The sequence below is a fragment of the Dermochelys coriacea genome, chromosome 7 (genome assembly GCF_009764565.3).
Source record: "Dermochelys coriacea isolate rDerCor1 chromosome 7, rDerCor1.pri.v4, whole genome shotgun sequence".
In the NCBI taxonomy this organism is placed as follows: domain Eukaryota; kingdom Metazoa; phylum Chordata; order Testudines; family Dermochelyidae; genus Dermochelys; species Dermochelys coriacea.
This window is the reverse complement of record NC_050074.1, coordinates 127,384,181-127,406,921: the sequence shown is the minus strand read 5'-3', so window position 1 is coordinate 127,406,921 and position 22,741 is coordinate 127,384,181. Positions and strand designations below refer to the sequence as shown.

Here is a 22,741-nt window from a genome sequence, read left to right as displayed (position 1 = left end):
CAGTGTGTATGATAAACCCATTGTTTCATGTTCTCTGTGTGTGTATATAAATCTCTCCTCCGTTTTTTCCACCAAATGCATCCGATGAAGTGAGCTGTAGCTCACGAAAGCTTATGCTCTAATAAATTTGTTAGTCTCTAAGGTGCCACAAGTACTCCTTTTCTTTGTCCAAAAACAGGTTCTCCTAGTTACTGACCCTGCTACCTGCAGGGGTGCTAAACACTTTCATACCCACACGGTCCACAGGGTATTTAGCATTAGCGGTAAGCAGGGCCTCAGTGTGCTCCAGACGAACGCTCGGGGCCACCCGGACTTTCTCCACAAAAAGGGATGCTGATAGAATGCGTAGTTTAAAACCTTCAGTTCCACTGCCCATTAAACAGAAAGCATCTTTACTGCGCGTCAGTTTAATTTTCACATCCACTCCGTTCAACAATAGTTTTTCTTGAAAAAACAGGTCACTGTGTAGATGACCCAGAAGCTCTACTGTTCTGCTTTGGGCAGTCAGCTTTGCACGCCTCACAAACCCTAGATTCTCGCCATCCAACCCCGTTTCTTCCTGTTGTCTGGCAGTGTCTTTGTAAAAGAGGCCAGCAGAAAATTGTGTGGCGAGGTTGTCGTCACTGTAATTGAGAACCAATTCTATAAAGGCCCTGTAAGGGTAACAGTTGTTGCTTTGGCTTACAAGGCGGTCTCCCAGCATGACATCCAGTTGACTAAAAATAGAGGCCACTGGGTAATTCACCAGGCCCACCTCAGCATCTGCGGCGAGTTCAGTTCTGTCTCCTTTTATAATCTTGCAATATAGGTACAATAGTGTGTTGTTTAAATCCATATAATCTACGCCATTCACTGCTATAAAAAAAGTCAATGGGTGCAGACTCTGTAACGGCCGATAGAGGCGGCACCTCGATGTAGATGCTTTTCTCAATGCTGGTCTGCATAGGGGCTATTTGGAACAAGTCTAGATTGGATTTGGTGCACTCTTCAGACCCGCAGTGAACAAAAGCCTTGTTGATTAAAATATATCTCTTTTATCAGGTGGAGAGCGTCTCCTCTTTTGCCCCGGCTTCCTCTTGGACTTTCGCTTATGGCCGGCCCTGTGGGTCAAAGCCCTTCTTTTAAAGGATTTTGTGGGACCTGTGTGTCGTGGGTCTGACTCATTTCTATTTCTTTCTCTTCTTCATCCTTTTAATGTACATCAGCCCCGATCCTGCCTGTGAAGCTGTATTCCCCACCTTCTCCAGAACAGCGCGGGAGACATGACCTACCACGTCTTTAGCTATGTTTTGAGCGGCATTTTTTACGTGGGGTTTAATAATCTCTAGCCCCCGCCTCAAAAGCGGTACGGCTTTTCGAAAGAGGCTACGGAATATTCCACCCACACCCACCCCATACATCACGGGAGCCCCATGATATCCAGGAAGGGCATATCCCGCCTGGGCTATGTAATAGTTCCTGTAGACGTTGGGGTCGCCGTAATTTTTTAAGATCGCCATAATAGTGTTTTGCTTTTTAGAAAACTCGCTCTCTCCGGGGACGCAGGTGTAGCTTGGTGATCACCTTGCCAAAGCAAAATGAGATGTTTCTGTTCTGATCTGTCTTTATTTCAATGGTAATGGTGTTGATGTGGTGTTTACTGATAGGGATGTAATGAGATTTATCATAGGTGATGGTGACAAACTCATTGTTCCTTCCTTGGACAGGGACACAACGTAACAGGGGAACAGAAAAGTCCCCCACAAACTGGTGTTCTACGATATCAATGTAGAGATACAAGGAATTAAAACCCCCTGTAACGTCTGCCCAGAAAGGGAATTTTTGGACTCTGCGTTTGGGGCCCAAACCCAGAATGTTAGCTAGCTCCCCGCTGGTAGAAAACATGTAAGTAAAAGCAGCGGAAAAATTTAAGTCTAATTTTTCTACCCACAGGGTAGTAGTTCATGACCATCTCAGGCGGTCCGGGGTGACGAGCCACGGTACTGTTCATATGGTCCAGTAATTTGGGTATGGACGAGTAATAACCTCGTCGTAGGATGAAACTCCACGCCATATTTCCAAAGGTGATTTCAAAAGGGCTGTCTTTGTTGATAGTGTTCCAGCTGTGTGGGTAATGTATTTTCACTAACCCCACCTCCCAGGCACCTGGGAGATCCAAGGCCTTAATTAGCCGTATTGTAAAGTTCGAGCTGGTGTTTTGGGGAAAAAACTGCAGAGCTGGCGTTGCTGGGCAAAGTAATGTAAAACCCGCCGTCGCTCATTTTCTCTGTCTTTGTAGGAGAAATGTTGTTCCAAACTGTTGTTTGTTTGTTGTTTGTGTCTAAATGTCACAGAGCTGAGAAGCTTCCACCCAGCTGTTAAATTTATCAGGCCACCCCAACCATTTCACCAATAGTTGCTTTTTTTGCCCTTTTCCTTTCTCCGTTAGAACTTTTTCAATCCTGTAAATCCTGTCTCGTTTGGGGTTTACTTTTTGTAATTCTTCAGGGTAAAAAGATCCAGTAACTGTCTCACCCTCATAATCTTTTAATTGGTATACAGGACTCTGACCTCTGGTTAAGGCTTCATCCATTATGAATATCTCATCGGTAAATGTCTGTTCATAACCTTTTTTCAAAAGCTCCTTTGGTTTTAGATAGTCTCACGTGGTCACCTTTTCTAAAAGGGGCAACAACTGGTTTTATTTTTAAACCATCTCCATAAACTGTTTTCCATACCTTCAGAGAATTTGAATGGTTAACATCAGCGGGTCTGGTACGTATAGTTCTGTGAAAGCTCTGGTTGTAACTCTTTATAAAGTCAGGTAACACATCAATGTAGCAAAAGGTGTTATGGGCTGTAAAATATCTCCACATCCTAGTTTTTAAAGTTTTGTTAAATCGCTCCAATACCCCTGCTTTGACTTCATTATTAGTAACAAAATGGTGAATGCCATGCCGCTTTAACAATCTGCTTAAGGGTTTGTTTAAAAATTCTTTCCCCCGATCGGTTTGTAATTTTTGAGGCACACGCCCTTTGCTAAAAATAGCTTTAAAGGCCTTGGATACCTCACCACTCGTCTTGTCTCTTAGGCCTAAGGCCCAGGCATATTTGGATAGAATGTCTACCACTGTTAAGATGTACTTAAAATTGCTGTTGTGTTTGGAGAACCGGTGCATATCCACCAAATCTGCCTGCCATTGCGCATCCACATCTGAAACAATGGTCTTGTTTCTTTTAAAACGTATTCGAGCCGGTTTGTGTAAAGTGTAAGCATCCTGGTCTGAAAGCCAAGCTGTTACCTGTCTTCTACTTAAAGTTTTACTATGCTTTTTGGCCACTTGAAAAAGAGGGTTCACTCCGCCAAAGCTCCCAAGTTCCCCAGGGTGTAATATATTTTCTTTAACAGAGCCGTCTCTGGAGACACAACTGTTACTGGCACCATCTTTTACTAACACATGTATGGGTGGGGGGATGACATTCCTATTAACACATTTAAATAAGTTTTATTAATCGCCTGGTTTAACACAACCTTTTACAACCGTCTGTAAAAACGTACGCCATGACTCCTAACATGAGGGAGTCTGTGCTGGTTCATTCTTCCATTTTGTCCTTTTGAGATCTGTGTCTCAGACATGTGCAAAAACAGCTGATGCATGATAATTTACTCCCATTGGGCTACCGATGTGTAAGTTCTCAAAGGCCTCTAGAAAGGCATCATCGAGGTGTCGAGAGATTTTTTTCAGAAAAGAAACAGTATAAGCACCCCTCTGCTTGGTTTTTGATTTACACAATCCCTGGTTCCTAACCCCATTACACACCCCAACCCCTCCCCAACCCCCACTCTGACAGTCACTTTTTAAACATTCATTTACCTGAGCGTTGTCTTTTCCGTTCACCTTGTCCACCCATAACTCCCTCAAGCCATGATCCCCTTCCACCTCTAGGGGGATGGACAACAAGAGGCCATCACGCTCATCAGAGTGCCCCACAAACATCTGGGTTTCGGAGTTGGTTTCTGCCATATCCACCAACGGTTGGGCCAAAGGGTCCTTCTTAGAACTATCACTGATGTAGCACTTTCTCCACACAAGTCCAAAGGTGCTTGGGGCTAAAACAAAGTCCAAAGTTCTTATGGGGGTGGTGAAGGAGGCCATGTTTCCACGATTTCTAAAACGCACGCTCTTGGTAAAAGATGGCCTCTTCTGCCCGACGCTGGGACTTATGGGGTGATGGTGCTGCGCTCTTATTGGCAGAGGGGTCACACGCCCCTCTTCTGGGCGGTTCACCCTATCCCAGAACCTGCCCTATTTTGGTCAAATCTGCTCTCAGGGTGGCCTGATTGGTAGAGGTTGGTGGGAGGAGTTGTTAGGGGGTGACACGAATCATTTCCGGGCGAGTCACCCCACCCCCGGAACTCGCCCTGATTGGTCAAATCTCCTCTTGGGGCCGGTCCTAGCCGGACAAAACCCATCCTGATTGGTAGAGGGTGGGGCAAGGAATTGTTAGAGGGGTCACATGACCCACTTCCGGAGAGGACAACCCACCACCAGAACTTGCCCTGATTGGTCAAATCTCCTCTCGGGGCAGTTCTAGAGGGGTGAAAACCCTCCTGATTGGTAGAGGGAAGTGGGAAGAGTTGTTAGAGGGGTCACATGACACACTTTGCTTCCGGTCATGTGGCAGCCTTGACCCTGGAAGGAATACCCCATGGGGCGGGCCTTCTGGTGAAGAGGGGCAGGGGTTAATGGGTGGGGCTTAAGGGGTCAAGGGGTGGGGTTAGAGTTTGATTGCCAGTAGGGCCCTTATACTACTCATACTGTGTATATGTCAAAATTGGAGTTAAAGGTGCAGAGTTATGACCTTTCTTTAGTGAGCCAGACCTGCCAAAACTCTTGGTTTGCAACCAAAACTGAAAATACTCCTGAATTTTGAAATCTAGATCATGACCTACTCAATTGTTCTCATGGGAGAACATTTAAGAACATAAGAATGGCCACATTGGCTCAGACCAAAGGTCCATCTAGCCCAGTATCCTGTCTTTCAACAGCAGCCAATGTCAGGTGCCCCAGAGGGAATGAACAGAACAGGTAATCATCAAGTGATCCACTCATTCTCAGCTTCTGGCAAACAGAGGCTAGTGACACTTGCATTTGATAAGTTGTAACAGACTGTCACTCAGACACGATGATGTTGGGTGCATTTGAAATACCCATTTAGGCAGAATGTGTGAAGGTCATTCACTCATCCTGAATCATCAGCAGTTTTGGGGACATGACAATGGAAAGGCCACACATTTCTGCCCTTGAGGTTTTGGTAAAGTGGTGCGTTATTTTCATCTAGCTAATAGGGCCAGTCTCCCTTTTTACTAAAATTAAACAAAGTTATTCTCCCACATGTTGTTTCATCACTTTCCCTGCAAAGTCAGGCAAACATTTAAATATTAATACAACACACTGTGATTGACTTATGTACTAACTGCATTCACAAGCTGACGTGTAACTACATAAAGCTCCTTCTTGGAAGGATGTATATGCCAGGTAAGGAGTCAGTATGTATATTAAAAAACAAATATAAAGTATCATGATATTATTCATCTATAGATTCAATTGTAATCAACAACCTTCTTTTGGATACATAACTAGATGTCTTGCATCTGAAAAAGTGGGTTTTTTAGCACGAAAGCTTATGCCCAAATAAATCTGTTAGTCTTTAAGGTGCCATCGGACTCCTTGTTGTTTTTGTGGATACAGACTAACACGACCCCACCCCCCGATACATAACTAGGTGTGCTTTTCCCAAGAGTGAGGGGGGGCAAAACTGCAGAGAGGCACCAGTCAGTAGGAGCAGCTGCAAAAGCAGCGTAAGCCTGGACCCATGGCCATTCAGAGAACTTTCTTCAGTTTTGACTGGATTTTTTTGGCCCTGTATTGATTGACTGTTCGCTCCAACTCTGCCCCTCCTCACACTCTCTTCACATCTGCACCTCTTATTCTCTTTGCCTCTGCCTTGCCCCTTCATACCACTTCCCTTCAATACCCCCTCTCTTCTCTTTTTTCTTTCTATTTAGCTGAATCCCTCCTAAATAATGCTGCCCCCCAAAAAGGTGGAACTAAGATGACATTTACTGCCACCACATTGACCACTCTGCTGTGAATCCTGTACTGCTGTCTTGTCTATTTAGATGTAAGCTCCTCAGGGCAGAGACTGCCTGTGACTGTTTGTACAGGTAGAATCATAAAATATTAGGGTTGGAAGAGACCTCAGGAGGTCATCTAGTCCAATACCCTGCCCAAAGCAGGACCAACACCAACTAGGTGTGATGCTGTATGATTGAATATGACCATTTATATAATTGATATTACCACTGTTATACAGTTGCAACAAATCTTGTACAAAGTATGTCATGTAAGGTGTCAATTGGAAAGTTATGATTTGCTAAGTCTGATTATCCTGTTTATATGAATGTATCATCTTCGTATCTGCAGTTATGAATGTTGGCTATGTACTGGTATCTTACACCAGGATTTCAACAATTTCCACCCCACCATCAATCTCAGTCTGAACCAGTCCACACAAGAGGTCCACTTCCTAGACGCTACAGTACTAATAAGCGATGGTCACATAAACACCACCCTATACCGGAAACCTACTGACTGCTATACTTACCTACATGTCTCCAGCTTTCATCCAGACCACATCACACGATCCATTATCTACAGCTAAGCTCTAAGATACAACCGCATTTGCTTCAATCCCTCAGACAGAGACAAACACCTACAGGATCTCTATCAAGTGTTCTTAAAACTACAATACCCACCTGGTGAAGTGAAGAAACAGATTGACAGAACCAGAAGGGTACCCAGAAGTCACCTACTACAAGACAGGCCCAACAAAGAAAGTAACAGAACGCCACTAGCCGTCACCTTCAGCCCCCAACTAAAACCTCTCCAACGCATCATCAAGGATCTACAACCTATCTTGAAGGACGGCCCATCGCTCTCACAGATCTTGGGAGACTGCCAGTCCTCGCTTACAGACAGCCCCCCAACCTGAAGCAAATACTCACCAGCAACTACACACCACACAGCAAAAACATCAATCCAGGAACCAAACCCTGGTGCCAACTCTGTCCACATATCTATTTAAGGGACATCATCATAGGACCTAACCACATCAGCCACACCATCAGGGACTCATTCACCTGCACATCTACCAATGTGATATATGCCATCATGTGCCAGCAATGCCCCTCTGCCGTGTACATTGGCCAAACTGGACAGTCTCTATGAAAAAGAATTAATGGACACAAATCAGACATCAAGAATTATAACATTCAAAAAGTAGTTGGAGAACACTTCAGTCTCTCTGGTCACTCGATTACCGACCTAAAAGTGGCAATTCTTCAACAAAAAAACGTTCAAAAACAGACTCCAATGTGAAACTGCAGAACTGGAATTAATTTGCAAACTGGACACTATCAAATTAGGCCTGAATAAAGACTGGGAGTGGTTGGGTCATTACAAAACCTAAACCTAATTTCCCCCTACCGTTACTCATACCTTCTTGTCAACTGTTTGAAATGGGCCACTCTCATTACCACTACTAAAGTTATTTTTCCTCCCTTGGTATCCTGCTGTTAATTGAATTGTCTCCTTAGACTGACCTCACACTTGGTAAGGCAACTCCCATCTTTTCATGAATTTATACCTGCTCCTGTATTTTCCACTCTATGCATCTCATGAAGTGGGTTCTAGCCCCCGAAAGCCTATGCCCAAATAAATTTGTTAGTCTCTAAGGTGCCGCAAGGACTCCTTGTTGTTTTTACACGTGTGTTGTATTCCTGGGTAATACCCCCGAGACAGAATTTACATTCTGTGTAAATTCTATCCAGGGTCAGACAGCTATATGTTGATGGATCATTAAGGACACTCCATTCACGATGGGCAATTGAAGAAATTCATCCCACCCTGTAATCATTTCCTGTGGACACCTCAGAAAGAATATGGGCAATGGCTGCCTCTGGGAGTCATCAAAGCATGTAAGGGCATTTGATATGCTCATGTGACACTGGACTCATCTTGGGTTCATCATTGTCCATGCACTGGGGCTGTGGGCTTTGTTTGACACAGTAAAATTCTATGCACATAGCAGAGGATATAAAAAGACACCTGAGACATCTCCATTTTGTCTTAATTTCCTGCTTCATTTCCCTGGACTGGATTTCTAATAACGAATCCTAAACAAGGACTGATGACCCCTGTCATAAATATAAAAGGAAGCCCCACAGCTGGAGCCTGAGCTCTGCCACTGCACAGCCAGAGCCCGGGGCTGGAGCTCAAGGCCCTGGACAGAGCCTGCCGCCCCGCCACCCCAGGGCTGAAGCCCAAAGCCTGAGCCCCACTTTCCCTGGAAAGGTGGGGAATTCACTGGCTGCCTTCTCTTCCAGCAGGTGTACCCCAGGTGTCTCCAGAGGGGGGCAGGGCCCAGCCCCAGCAACCAACACCAAGGCAGTGCATCTGGGAGCAACAAGGAGTCAGAGGGGCTGCTATATTGCCCCCACTTCCCATCATAGCCCCGGTGGCTGTGGCTGAAAGAAAAGCTCCTGGTGGCTGCATTTGAGAAACACTGGTCTAGTGTCTGGGTAGTGAGTCAAGGGCTGGAATGCCTAAGGCAACTGCATTTTTGACTTCTTGTTAACCAGTGTGGTGATACAGAAGTTCACTTTTGTTAATGGCTTGGTATAATCTAATGATAGAATAATCACCGGTTTGAGATAAGTCTGCCATTTTTCTCAGTGGACTGTCTTGAATTTGGCATCCTCAGCTGTGTCCCACTGAGGCATGGTGACAACAGGGCCTAGTACAATGGGCTCCATTCTTAGTTGGACCTTATGCACTACCGTAGGTAGGGAACCATATGTCTTGAAAGACAATGGTATGAGCACCAAAGCAGGTCAGTTACTGAATGTCATGCTGCAACATGGTGAGTGGCTAAGAAGTCCAATTTTTGAAGGACAGTCTTTGCCACAGAAAGTGCAGTCGTACAGCACTGGACCAGAGGATGAAGCTGGCGCACTACTAGCACTTGAGGCCAGTTGTACTTTGCTCTCTTTGCTTCCTCAACATTTTTGACCACCGAGTGCAGTGTGTCATGGCATGAGGGGGAGTTAAGGCCCTGCACCCTCACTTCCTGTGATTCACCGTGACTCTCAGCTAGCCAGTAGAACAGAAGGTTTATTAAAGATGACAGGAACACAGTTCAAACTAGAGCTTGCAGCCATAAGCAGGATCCCTTAGTCAGGCCCTTCTGGGGTGCAGGGAGATTAGACTCCCAGCCTTGGGGCTCCCTCCTCTTCCCCAGCCATCTCACCCAGCCTCCCCCCAGCTCCTCCTCCAACCTTTGTCCAGTTTCCCGGGCAGAAGGTGTTACCTCGCCCCAACCCTCTTCCTGGCTCAGGTTACAGGCTCAGGTATCTTCTCCCAAGGGAAGTCTCCCATCCCCAGTGAAACCCCCCTGCTGTGTCACACAGCGCAGCCCTCCAGTGTTGCCTGTTGCTTGCTGCATCTTCCCAGCTTGTGGTGTAGAAGTTTTCAAGGCCCTCTTACAAAAGTCCTTGAACCTAACCCTAGGTTGGCCCAGTGGCCTTGGAGCACCTAGAAGTTCTCTATTTCCTAGGATTCATCGGTGCAGATGATCAGGCCAATGGAAATGTCTGTATTAGGGAGTGGGGCAAGGCGGTGCAGGGGAAGCCCTAGTCAGCTCCTGCCACTCCAGCCCCAATCAGGGGAAATAGGTTGGGGCTGGGCAACTAGCTAGGACTGGCCTGGAAACTGGCCTCACCTGCCAGCCTCATTAACAAGGGCTAAAAGCTTGGGAGGAAGGGAGCCTAATGCGGGTTGGGGATCAGGAGTGGGAGAGTAGGCTCAGAAGGAGCCTGTTGCTGGTGAGGCCTGTGCTAGGCCAAACGGGTAAATAATTTGTAAATAGTTGGAGCTTGGTGGTGGGGACTGGACACAGGAATAAAGAGCATGGCTGTTGCACCAGCTTGAAGTGGTCCTGACTCATTGGGGAGTGGGGTGCAGTGAGTACCCTGTTACATGTGGGGGCTTGTCTGGGACCTCGAAAGCCACTGCCAGGAAGTGGCAACTCTAGAGAATGGAGGGCACTGTGCAGTGGCTGGCTAAGCAGCAGGAGGAGCTTCAGAAGACCCTGCAGGCTTTCCAACAGTCCCCCCAAGCCAAGAGGCAAGCCTTGCTCACGTGGCAGACTGAACAACAAAAAAGCCTCCAGGACTTCATCCAGGAGCAGGCCAATATATAGCAGCAGCTCCTGCACTGGGAGGTGAGTCCCTCAAATAGTGATGGAAACTGCGTGACAGGGCTGGGTCTCTGTAAAAGGGGCCCCATCAATTATCCCAACATCTTCCTATGTACTTTCAAAAGAGTAGCCATGGGTGTGGGTTGGGATAAGGTGACATGCTTAGTACCACCACATGAGATCTTGGAGAGGAAGGTTCACTCTGCAGTGAAAATATGTAATTGGGAATAGCAACACTGAATTGGTGCATTTGGTAAGAATAGCCACTAGATGCCACCAAACTTGTATAAAGAAAAGGAGTACTTGTGGCACCTTAGAGACTAACAAATTAATTTGAGCATAAGCTTTCGTGAGCTACAGCTCACTTCATCAGATGCATGCAGTGGAAAATACAGTGGGGAGATTTATATACACAGAGAACATGAAACAATAGGTGTTACCATACATGCTTGATAGAGATCTTATAGGTGTTTGTCTCTGTCTGAGGGGTTGGAGCAAATGCAGTTGTATCGTATCATATCATCTTCCTTTCCAAAAGCAAACAGATGGACATCATACCAAAAGGACTGAAGGTAAAAAATCCATTACAATCTACATACCACACAGACTATGCTGACACCTTGTGTCACGTGCTCTCAAAGAAACTGCGGAACCACCTGATCATACAATCAGTATCTGTCCTGTATGATACGATACAACCGCATCTACACCTTCATATGGTTACTGACCATCCAGGCTACAACACAGTTGTCTCTAGGCAGAGGACATGTTATCTTCTCATGCTTTGCCTTTTTGTTCATCTTCCTCCCTCTGACAATGGGTAACAAACTTTCCTCCTGGCTTATTCTATTAATACACCTGTTATGGTAGAAGTTCACAAAGGCTTTTGACCTGCTCAGCACAAAGGGTCTTTTCCTAGTGTTGGAGGGAATTGGTTGTCCCCCCCAGTCTGATCTGAGCCTTCCATGATGGCATAAAACTACAGTCAAATCTGAGGGTGATCAATCCGACAGCCACAGTGGTTTCAAACAGGGATGTATTTTGACACCAGCACTCTTTGGTATATTCTCTCTGCTGCTTTGTCATGCTTTCTCATCTAGTACTGAAGGTATACATCTGCATACAAGATCAGATGTGCAATGTTGAAGAATTTCCCATCTAAGAGCAAAAAAGAGGCAAAGTTAAATGCCTGTTGATAACAGAAGTTCTGTTTGCAGATGATGCAGTGCTCATTGCACACAGTAAAGAAGAGCTCCAGCAACTTTGGCACAGCTTTGCCTTAGCAGCTTGTGATGAATTTGGACTAAACATCAGTGTATATAAAATGCTTCTGCACAAGGTGTGTTGACTGCACCAGAAGCTTCAATAGCTAACATCCTGGTAGAAGTTGTGCACGAGTTCTGCTGTCTAGGATCATCTGTATCAATCTCTCTCTAGATGACTAGTTTAATTCTCACATCAAAAAGACAGCTACCACATTTGGCCAACTGACCAAATGTATTTTGGCATAACAGAAAACTAACATTGAGAACCAAGATACAGATTGTGTTTTCCACAGGAATTGAAACTGGGGGGAGAGGGGTGTTCAAATTTACAGGGTGGGGGTCAGGGCCAACGAGGGGTGAGACACTGAGGGTGAAGATGGGCTCTATGGCACCATAATAAAAACTGAAAAAATGTTTCATGACCATTTTATTAGATTTAACTCATGTTTTAAAAATCACAGAAATTTAAAGTTAACTACTCGAGCTTTCTATGAAGCACTATATCTCATCCTTCCTGGTTTCTTGTTATAATTTTGTACAACTATGTTAATGAACTTCTTGAATGCAGTGTGTTCATATTCAGTGGCTTCTCGTGTGTCCGGTACTTCCATTCGTTCAACTGATATGCTCATTAGTTCATTTACGTGATCAGGCAGAAGGCGACTTCTTTCAGAACACAGAATTGTATTCAATGATGAAAAAGAATGCTCAAATGTAGGTATTGTAACTGGGACTAGAAAGAGATGAATTCCTACTTCTTTTATCCCAGGAAACATAGCACAAACATCTGGTTGAGCCATTAGTGATGGTGATAAAAAGTTGAAGTCTTCATGCATCATAGGATATTCCACTGTGTGTTCAAATTTTCTATTCTGTCCTGAGCACATGGCAGCCTCATTGCAGGTAGTACCTCACTCCACTCAACTGTTTTAATAGAACAGGGATCTGTAAAAGCTATGTAGAGGTTGATAGAATCCAGAAGTCGCTATTGTAGAGATGTAAGAATCAAGCCCTGTGTACTTTTTCAGCTGTCTTAACAAACACTTCTTGTCCTCATCACTTAAGGATTCAATATAAATGCCTTCATTAGTCAGCTTCTGGACTGAAGTCTTTGTTTTTTTTTTTTTTAACACTTTTTCCAATTGATCTCTCTCTGACTGATCCAAATGTAGCTTCTCTTGCTGGACAGAGATCTGCTACTGTTGTAGCAGATGCCTGGATGACATTGTTTAATGACCCAAGTGGTTTCAACAGTAGACTTACAAGAGAAAATGGCAATAGTCTTATCTGAACTTAGTAACAAAAGTTGTCCACCAACCTCATTACTTAGGTCTGTCACATCTCAGAAGATACTTTCCAAAGCCAGTACTAATGGTTGCAGTAATTTTAAGACAACAGCCAAGGATCACTCATGAGAACAACCTGGGAAAACCTGCAGGCTGACTAATTTGAACTTCAGTCCCAGCCTATTTTTTTCCCCAAGATGTTCAGTCTTTTCGAAAAAAATATAATTAAGACATTAAATTTATGACTTTTTTTTAATGTCTTTTGAAGATTCTGCAGCTCTACTAGTGCTAGTTGGAGTAGATGACCTCTGCAGTGTGTATAGGAGAGATTATACCTTTCTCTGAGCAAAGCTTGTACTCCACTATGTCTTCCAGAGAGGTTGGCTGCTTGTGCATTTGATGGAGCTGCAATCTGTTTGGGGTTCAATTTACAAGCATTTAACTTTAAGAAGTGGGTTGTCACAGATGCAGCCAATGTGTCTTCTATAACCTGAACATCTAGACATTCATCTATGGGCCTGTAATGATGCTGGTTCTGGTGTGACCCAACTGAGAGTGCCAATTCAGGACAAATTGCTTAAAACAGGGCAGTTACAGCCCAAGGCTGGGGTTTTTCCACCTCTAAGGCAAACCAAATCAGCCAGACAGATAGGACTTTGGTTTTACTCCACTGGCTAACCACAAGTCACACAAGCAATTCCCTTAGATACTCCTGTTTCCCAGTATCACCACCAGTGCCACTTGTTATGGGGACAAATGGTTATGAAAACCAATACCCCAGTAAAAGAAAAAAGGTTCTCTCAATCCCAAAGGACCAAGCCCCAGATCCAGGTCAATATACAAATCAGATCTTACCCACAAATCATGCTGTTGCCAGTCCTTTAGAATCTAAAATCTAAATGGTTATTTATAACAGGGACCCATGAAGAAGTAAACAAAGAAAGATTTGAGGGGTAACTATGATCTTAATAATGGAATGAGAGTGAGCTTTGAATACAGCAAAAAAATAAGTTGGTTCTGCCATTCCTCAGAAAGAAATCACATGGACACAAGGGCCAAGCTAGCACAAACCAAAAGGGTTATCTGTACATATGTATTGAACTTGAATTTGAAAATTCTTCCAGTTTGTCAAAGGACCAGACAGGATATAACATACTAGATGGACCACTGGTCTAATTCAGCGTGGCATTTCCTGGCTCTCATAGAATAGGGACAAAGAAGACCATTTTAATTAATTATTTTAAAAGAAACATTTTTTTTCAGTCTCATAACTCACATGGCTTATGTGCGTCTGTCTGTCCGTCCGTTGTCCCCCCGCCCCCAACCCACACACACACACACCACCACTTTTCTGATTTATCTTTATGGTTGAGATAAAGCATGAGAAATTTCAGCCCAATGAGAGAGGTGTTTTTTTTTTTTTTGATTTGTTGTTTTTGAGAAAGTCACAATGGAGTGAAAATAGGATTTAGAACCTTAACTGCTGTGATACTAATCTCAAATTTGACACCACTTTAGGGGATGCTCCTCCCAGATAACCTGACACTGAATATCAAGAAAGGAGAAAATTATGGAGTTATTTAGAAACAGCCTGAAGGGAGAAATTAAGGAATTTAAAATCTATAGCATCATTGTGGCATCTGTTAAAATCTAGTTAGAGTCCTACAAAGGATAAATGCCCTGGGGAAAAAAACAGGAAGTAAATGCAATAAAAATAGTATTCGGGAGTGATTAGAGTAACTTAAAACAGGTTTAAATGTCACCCTTATTTTTAGTTCTCCAGTAACTTTGGTTAACAAAATTCATTTGACTTGAAGAATGCAGAAGATCTCTCCTTAGTCAGCGATAGTCAATTTATTTTTTCCTCAAGGTCCAAATTTCTTGGTCAAGGAATAGTCAAGGTCCAGACTCCAGAGAAAATAATAAAAAAAATCCCTAATAATGATAGCAAGTAAATAAAAAAGATTTCGGGGTCCATTCAAAAGCATCTGGTGGTCCAGATTTGACCCACAGTCTGCCAATTCACTAGAGTTAAAGGAGGCAATGTGTGAAAACTAGTCTATGATTTTGAGGTATAGGCAAGAAGTTACCATAATTTGAAATGAGGATTTGAACATTTCTTTGAGTCACTGCAGCTCTAAAGCAGCTTGTTACAGCCCCTTCAATCTTTCAAAAAGAAAAGGAGTACTTGTGGCACCTTAGAGACTAACAAATTCTTTTTGCGAATACAGACTAACACGGCTGCTACTCTGAAACCTGTCATTATGCAAGGCACTGAATTTAGCCATATAGAGTAAATTTGTTAATCTCTGAGGTGCCACAAGCGCTCCTTTTCTTTTTGCGAATACAGACTAACACAGCTGCTACTCTGAAACCTGTCATTCTTCAAAAAGAAAAGGAGTACTTGTGGCACCTTAGAGACTAACAAATTTATTAGAGCATAAGCTTTCGTGAGCTACAGCTCACTTCATCGGATGCATTTGGTGGAAAAAACAGAGGAGAGATTTATATACACACACACAGAGAACATGAAACAATGGGTTTATCATACACATTGTAAGGAGAGTGATCACTTAAGATAAGCCATCACCAACAGCAGGGGGGGGAAAGGAGGAAAACCTTCCATGGTGACAAGCAGGTAGGCTAATTCCAGCAGTTAACAAGAATATCAGAGGAACAGTGGGGGGTGGGGTGGGGGGGAGAAATACCATGGGGAAATAGTTTTACTTTGTGTAATGACTCATCCATTCCCAGTCTCTATTCAAGCCTAAATTAATTGTATCCAGTTTGCAAATTAATTCCAATTCAGCAGTCTCTCGTTGGAGTCTGTTTTTGAAGCTTTTTTGTTGAAGTATAGCCACTCTTAGGTCTGTGATCGAGTGACCAGAGAGATTGAAGTGTTCTCCAACTGGTTTTTGAATGTTATAATTCTTGACGTCTGATTTGTGTCCATTCATTCTTTTACGTAGAGACTGTCCAGTTTGGCCAATGTACATGGCAGAGGGGCATTGCTGGCACATGATGGCATATATCACATTGGTAGATGCGCAGGTGAACGAGCCTCTGATAGTGTGGCTGATGTGATTAGGCCCTATGATGGTATCCCCTGAATAGATATGTGGACAGAGTTGGCAACGGGCTTTGTTGCAAGGATAGGTTCCTGGGTTAGTGGTTCTGTTGTGTGGTGTGTGGTTGCTGGTGAGTATTTGCTTCAGATTGGGGGGCTGTCTGTAAGCAAGGACTGGTCTGTCTCCCAAGACCTGAGAGAGCGATGGCTCGTCCTTCAGGATAGGTTGTAGATCCTTGATGATGCGTTGGAGAGGTTTTAGTTGGGGGCTGAAGGTGATGGCTAGTGGCGTTCTGTTGTTTTCTTTGTTGGGCCTGTCCTGTAGTAGGTGACTTCTGGGTACTCTTCTGGCTCTGTCAATCTGTTTCTTCACTTCAGCAGGTGGGTATTGTAGTTGTAGGAATGCATGATAGAGATCTTGTAGGTGTTTGTCTCTGTCTGAGGGGTTGGAGCAAATGCGGTTATATCGTAGCGCTTGGCTGTAGACAATGGATCGAGTGGTATGATCTGGATGAAAGCTAGAGGCATGTAGGTAGGAATAGCGGTCAGTAGGTTTCCGATATAGGGTGGTGTTTATGTGACCATCGCTTATTAGCACCGTAGTGTCCAGGAAGTGGATCTCTTGTGTGGACTGGTCCAGGCTGAGGTTGGTCCAGGCTTTCCCCCCCCTGCTGTTGGTGATGGCTTATCTTAAGTGATCACTCTCCTTACAATGTGTATGATAAACCCATTGTTTCATGTTCTCTGTGTGTGTGTATATAAATCTCTCCTCTGTTTTTTCCACCAAATGCATCCGATGAAGTGAGCTGTAGCTCACGAAAGCTTATGCTCTAATAAATTTGTTAGTCTCTAAGGTGCCACAAGTCCTCCTTTTCTTTTTGCGAATACAGACTAACACGGCTGCTACTCTGAAACCTGTCATTCTTCAATCTTTCAGTAAAGCTCATTCACAGGCTAGACTTAATGAACAGAGATTGTAATTAAGCAAAGGGTTTTATTATCATTGTTGATGGTAATTGTATATACACATACCATAAATTCTGCTACCTGCTTACATCCTAGAGAGTGACCAAAGCGTCTTTCTGTACTTCACCATTATAACAGATTAATTTATGTTTAGTTGTGTCTAGGGGCTAGATGATCAGATTGCTAGATCTGGGTTTGCAGTTTTGTTCAATTTCTCATGTATCTTTGTTGTTTATAGTGGTGGATATTCTACAGAATGGCAACTAATTTTGTTTTCTTCTTTTCTGCTAAGTATGAAGAAAATTTGGTCAATCTGTTGTTGTATTAGGTGTCTTAAAGATCGCCCTGAATATAAAACCAGTCTATAGAAGCTCCGTAATTAAGGTTGCAAGCAGGGTTCCATTATGAGCCCTATATTCACTCCCTTCTTCCTGCCTCAGAAAATTATCATCTTAAGTTTGGCATGTCAGCAGTTAACATACTAAACTTATTTTCATTCTACTGTAGTTTCACAGCCCAGTAGTTTGAAGGCAAATCGTCAAACCAACTTTGAATTAGTGATCCTTAAATCTGAGACTCTTTTCTAGCATTTTGCTCCCCAGAATTGATTATCCTTCACTTACACTAGGTTCAGTCATGATCACCTCTGCTGAGGGCAGTTGAGTGACACTGGGGTAACACTTGAGAGAAGAATGAGGCCTAAAGTATTTAATTTGTTTGGGTTCCTTATGCTAGAAAACATTTGTTTATAAAAATTACACATTAAAAACAGATGAAAACCATTTAGTCTATGATCTAGAGCAGACATCTCAAACTCTGGGGCCTGGCCCCATCTGGGGGAAAGGAGCTGAATTAGGACTCGCTTCTGTTTACAGTCCTAAAATTAAGAATATGCCAGTGGCTGGGAACCTCACTGTTAAAGTCCTTCCTGCACCCAGCTGGATTGCAGGGACTGAGTGTAGATTCTCCTGCACTGACTCCTTCAACCCCCATGGAATCTGCTGTTGAGTTGACATTTAGTGCAGGGAGAGGTGCCCCCTCCTCTACTCAGAGCTTCCCCTGCTGGTGCACAGGCAGATGGAAAAGACAGAGTTAAGCGGAGGAAGGAGTTTGTCATCTCAGGGCCTTGCTGGCAAGGTGTGGCCTGGGCTCTTCAGATCGTAACAGGAAGTAGGGCCACAATGGGTGAGTCTGCACTGGGATCCCCTCAAAACTTCTTCATTGCCCCCAATAATTTCCTTCCAAGCTGCCAGACTCTCCTGTTACCACCAATGTTCCCCTGACTCCCTTCAAAGCTTTTGATACGGTCTCCCACAGTATACTTGCTAGCAAGTTAAAGAAGTATGGATTGGATGAAAGCTGGCTAGATCGTTGGGCTCAACTGGTAGTAATCAATGGCTCGATGTCTAGTTGGCAGCCAGTATCAAGTGGAGTGCCCCAGGGGTTAGTCCTGAGGCCAGTTTTGTTCATCTTCATTAATATTCCAGATGATGGAATGGATTGTACCCTCAGCGAGTTCGCGGATGACACTAAGATGGGGGGAGAGGTAGGGATAGGGTCCAGAGTGACCTAGACAAATTGGAGGATTGGGCAAAAAGAAATCTGATGAGGCTTATCAAGGACAAGTACAGAGTCCTGAACTTAGGAAGGAAGACTCACATGCCCTGTAACTGGCTGGGAACTGACTGGCTAAGTAGCAGTTCTGCAGAAAAGGACTTGGGCATTACAGTGGATGAGAAGCTGGATATGATTCAGCCATGTGCCCGTCTTGCTGAGAAGGCTAAAGGCATGTTGGGCTGTGTTAGTAGGAGTGTTGCCAGCAGATTGAGGGAAGTGATTATTCCCCTCTATTCAGGACTGGTGAGGCTACAGCTGGAGTATTGTGTCCAGTTTGGGCCCCCCTCCCCACCAACTACAGAAAGGATGTGGACAAATTGGAGAGAGTCCAGCGGAGGGCAATGAAAATTATTAGGGGGCTGGGGCACGTAATTTATGAGGAGAGCCTGAGGGAACTGGGGTTTAGTCTGCAGAAGAGAAGAGTGAGGGTGGATTCGATAGCAGCCTTCAACTACCTGAAGGGGGATTCCAAAGAGGATGGAGCTCGGCTGTTCTCATTGGTGGCAGAAGACAGACCAAAGAACAATGGTCTCAAGTTGCAGTGGGGGAGGTCTAGGTTGGATATTAGGAAACACTATTTCCCCAGGAGGGTGGTGGGATCATGGGAGGTGATGGAATCTCCATCCTTAGAGGTTTTTAAGGCCCGGCTTGATAAAGCCCTGGTTGGGATGATTTAGTTGGGGTTGGTCCTGCTTTGAGCAGGAGGTTGGACTAGATGATTTCCTGAGGTCTCTTCCAACCCTTATCTTCTATGATTTTATGAATATCCTGCTCCCCACTAGGCACCCTTCAGCTCCTGACAGATTAAATGTGGCAGTGACCACATGAACATACAGCAGTGAGCTGAAAAGGACCACAGGTCTGGCTTGTCAGATTATTGTGGAAAAGAGATTTTTAAAGTTGTTTAGAAGTATTTTTAAAAAGATAAAAATGCTGCTCCCTAAATACATTCCTGCAGTTCCTAAAATAATGTAATTAATTCTGCCCTCGATATATTAATACTACTCCTAAGATTAGCACTATATAGTATAAAAAAGGACATGCTAAATGCATTGATGATGGGCGATCATTCGTTACCGAGTATGATCATCTTCCATGGGAGTTATGGGTCCTCAGGTGGCTAATAAGGCCAATCCTTGAGCCACAAGTTCTATTACAATGAGGGCAGATGTTTTCAGGCTCAGGAGGAGGCTCTTGACCATGACTGGAGACCAGTCTCTCCTTCCTCCTGCGCCTCTTGTCCTCTTCAGCTTGTCAGCAAGCAAGTTCAAAATGCAGGGGACCATCACGTAGGACTTCACTCCATTTTAAGTGATCCTGGGCAAGTGTCTCCCAAGTATCAATATCAATAGTACATTTTTTTTAAGGTTGTCCTTCAGCAAGTCCTTCCGTTGTCCACCCACATTATGCTTCCGTTGTCCACCCACATTATGGTACCCTTCTTTCAGCTGAGAGAGCAGGACCTGTTTTGGGAGGCGATGGTCCGGAAAATGTGACCAGTCCAGCGGACTTGCTGATGGATGATCGTTGCCTTGATCTTGGTCTCTGCCTCTTCCAGAACACTGATATTGGTGTGCCTGTCTTCCACTTTGATCTTCAGAATCTTACGAAGGCAGCATTACAGCTGGCATTGAAATCACTTACAGAATGGATGGAAAGCTTTTCAAGCTTACTCTTGGCTTTTAGCCTGCTAAGATTTTTCACATCTATTGTGGACCTTCAGTATGCTGATGACAATGCAATCTTTGCCCACTCTGAAAAAGATCTTCAAACTATCTTGAATGTGTTTGCCAATGCTTACGCATGTCTTAGTTTCAGAGTAGCAGCCGTGTTAGTCTGTATTTGCAAAAAGAAAAGGAGGACTTGTGGCACCTTAGAGACTAACAAATTTATTTGAGCATAAGCTTTCATGAGCTACAGCTCATGCTTCCGATGAAGTGAGCTGTAGCTCACGAAAGCTTATGCTCAAATAAATTTGTTAGTCTCTAAGGTGCCGCATGTCTTAGTGTCACTCAATATCAAGAAGACTAAAGTGCTCTATCAGCCCTCTCAAAATGAGGTATTACAAGCTTCTTGTTTATCAAGCCATTATTCTTCCAACACTGTTGTATGGGTCCAAAACTTGGACAACCTATAGACACCACTTGAAAGTCCTTGAGAGGCTAAATGCATTAAAAATTAGCTAACTGACGGATCTCAAAAAGTAGTTGTCATTGAGGAATCATCACTGAACAGATGTTTCTAATTTTTTTTGGACTCGACACTATTCATTATTTTTAATCAATGATCTGGAAGGTAATATAAAATCATTGACAAATGATTTTGTAGAATGACAAATGATGAGGACAGGGTGGTCATACAGAGCAATCTGTATCACTTGGTAAACTGCGGGACACATTAAATATGCATTTTAATATAGCCAAATGCAAAGTGGATATATAAACAGGAGTAGTACTGGTGATTGAAGTAGGGAGGTGATTTTACCTCTGCAAATGGCATTGGTGCACACATTTTCAAAAGGATATTGAAAACTGGAGATGGCACAGAGGAGAGCCACAAAAATTATTAAAGGGCTGGAAAAAATGTCTTTAATTCTCTGTGTAAGAGCTCAATCTGTTTAGTATGTCGGGCAGAAGATTGAGAGGTGACTTGATCAATGTCTAAGCCCAGATCTCAAAGGTATATAGGCTGCCGATTTCCACTGAAATCAGTTGAAATTATGAGCCTTCACAGGCAGACAATTGCGGATACTAAAGAGCAGTTTAATTTGGAGAAAGATGTAAGAAGAGCTACTGGCTGGAATTTAAAGCTGGACAAATTAAAATTAGAAGTAAGACACAAATGTTTAGCAGTGAGGGGGATTAATCATTGGAACAAACTACTAAGGGAAGTGGTGGGTTCATTATCTCTTGGCTATCTTCATATCACCACTGGATGTCTTTCTAAATTATATGCTTTTATTCTAACAAAAGTTATTGATGAAGTTCTATGGCCTGTGCTTTAAAGAAGGTCAGACTAGTTCAAAGGTGTGGGTTTTTTTTTGTTTTTTTGTTTTTGGCTTCCTTTGCAGTTCAGAGATTCATGTCCCATGCACATACCCCTCAGCACAGGGACAGGGGGGCCCAGTTGGTGCTGAGTTCAGAGCCCATGGTGGGGGGAACCGCACGTGACCTGCAAGCTCCAGGACCCCTCCCCAGCAAAGAGGGTTCAGATGCTAGGGCAACAGGGGAGGGGATTGTGGATGGATCTCATAGGTTCAGCTTTGGGTGAGGGGTCCTTAGCACAGGGGCAGCTTCACAGCCTCATAGGGGGCAAGGGAGGCCAGGGTTTGGGGGAGGGGGGATCCGCAGCCTGGGCCTTCAGTGAGCACTCAGATCAAATTCTGGGACAGTCCCCTGCCTAGTGCCCCCTCTCCATGGTAGAGACCACAGCAGCAGAACTCCCCAGTCTCCTTATCAGCCCACATATCAGCCCAGCAGTGCTACCACCTTCCATTCTTCCTGCCAAGCCCCTGCTCCCCCAGGGCAGCTCCCCCTGGCTGGCCTGTCTCCCCTTAGCAGAGCCCATCATCTCCCCCATGCCCAGACCCCTACTCTCCCAAATAGAGCCCTTCCTTCCCTGTCACTCCCCTCCAGCACTCATAGCTCAGCAGCACACAGCCTCAAAGCTGGGGCCACCTGGGATGCTCTGCAAGGTGCCACCCGTAGCCTGACCCATGGAAAGAGGCCAGATTGGTTCTTGGCCACGTAAATCATGTCCAGTGAGAGGGCCTGGGGGGTGGGAGGAGAGGCCAAGCACCCATAGGATGGTGGCACAGAAGTAGGGTTGCCAACTTTCTACTCGCACAAAATCGAACACCCTGCCCCGCCCCCTTCCCTGCTTCTCTGAGGCCCCACCCCTTTTCTGAGGCCCTGCCCCTTCTCACATCATCTTCCCCCCCCCCGTCACTTGCTCTCCCCACCCTCACCCACTTGCTCATTTTCACCGGGCTGGTGAGGGCTCCAGCTAAGGGTATGGCCAGAAATGAGGAGTTCAGAGTGCAGGACGGGGCTCTGGGCTGAGACAGTGGGTTTAGACGTTGGAGGAGGTGAGGGCTCTCAGGTGGGGCCAGGGATGAGGGGTTTGGAGTGCAGGAGGGGGCTCCGGGCTGGGGATGGAGCCAAGGGGTTCAGAGTTTGGGAGGGGGTTCTGGGCTGGGGGTGTGGGTTCCAAGAAGGGGCCAGAAATGAGGGGTTCAGGAT

The 22,741-nt window shown here is 44.6% G+C and overlaps 1 protein-coding gene across 4 annotated transcripts in view; it reads left to right on the top strand.

Moving 5' to 3' along the window:
• Positions 1–22,741, top strand: part of ENTPD1 (ectonucleoside triphosphate diphosphohydrolase 1) — a 112,404-nt gene that overhangs the window by 7,664 nt on the left and 81,999 nt on the right. Inside the window, exon 1 of one of the 4 annotated variants that reach the window (XM_043518267.1) lies at positions 9,897–10,323. The exons of the other annotated variants lie outside the window; for them this stretch is intronic. The gene's annotated coding sequence lies outside the window, so the exon portion shown is untranslated. Of the gene's footprint in view, positions 1–9,896; positions 10,324–22,741 lie in introns of those variants that run through there. 4 annotated transcript variants of the gene reach the window in all.